Genomic DNA, 806 nt, shown 5'->3' with positions numbered 1-806 from the left:
GTTATCCATCGACGCTACACTAGAGAACGATAGGAACTCACACTGGACCTCTTTGGTGTCACAGGCATCAGCATATCCGGCGGAATAGAATCCAAGGTCCAGCCGGTTGTGAAGGTGGAGAAGATTTTCCCGGGAGGAGCCGCCTCCACCTGCGATGTGCTCAAGGTAACGGGAGACACACGACGAGTGGTCCAAGCGTCCGACCTTCAAACACTCTCGCCTCGCTCGTCTCTTCCTCCAGGCCGGATTCGAGGTAGTGAGCGTGGATGGCGCGTCGCTGCAAGGCGTCACGCACCAGCACGCCGTCGACCTCATCCGAAAAGCCTTCAGCGACAAGGCCAAAGACCCCATGCTGCTGGTGGTCAAAGTGCCCTGCAAGCCTCCAAACACATCATTAGCACAGCCTAGCGGTCAATGATGGCCAAACACATCCCAATTTAGAAACAAAACCGCAATTGAACGATTCAGTGTGACCTTTAATAAAAACACAATGTACAGCAAGGTGAAAATATACATTTGTACTTCTTAACGTGCTGTGGAAGCCCGACAAACATCCAAAATGAAACAGGCCTTGTGGAAACATTTCTTTGGTCTATTCACAGTGACGAGTGCACTCGGATTCGTTTAGGTCAGAAGATGACAGAGTCATCATTTTTGTTGTTTTCTCTTGGGCCGACGAAAGGAAGTAAAATGGTCACACCTGCTCAAAAGGTTGAGCCATCTGAGAGAAGGTAGTAGTAGGATTTAATTTGAAGATAAATTAAAACCTGTATGTCAATTTGTTAGCATGCTCAAACTTTTAAAAT

The 806-nt window shown here is 47.9% G+C and overlaps 1 long non-coding RNA gene across 1 annotated transcript; it reads left to right on the top strand.

The window, feature by feature from the left end:
* The first annotated feature begins 7 nt into the window (after positions 1 to 7).
* LOC109509077 (uncharacterized) lies at positions 8 to 554 on the top strand. Its single transcript, XR_002166857.1, has 2 exons — positions 8 to 165; positions 242 to 554. It is a non-coding gene; the product is annotated as an uncharacterized LOC109509077 (long non-coding RNA).
* The last annotated feature ends 252 nt before the right edge of the window (positions 555 to 806 follow it).

This window comes from Hippocampus comes, unplaced genomic scaffold, assembly GCF_001891065.2.
Source record: "Hippocampus comes isolate QL1 unplaced genomic scaffold, H_comes_QL1_v1.1 C16757986, whole genome shotgun sequence".
Classification (NCBI taxonomy): Eukaryota; Metazoa; Chordata; class Actinopteri; order Syngnathiformes; family Syngnathidae; genus Hippocampus; species Hippocampus comes.
This window is presented reverse-complemented; position numbering and strand designations above follow the sequence as displayed.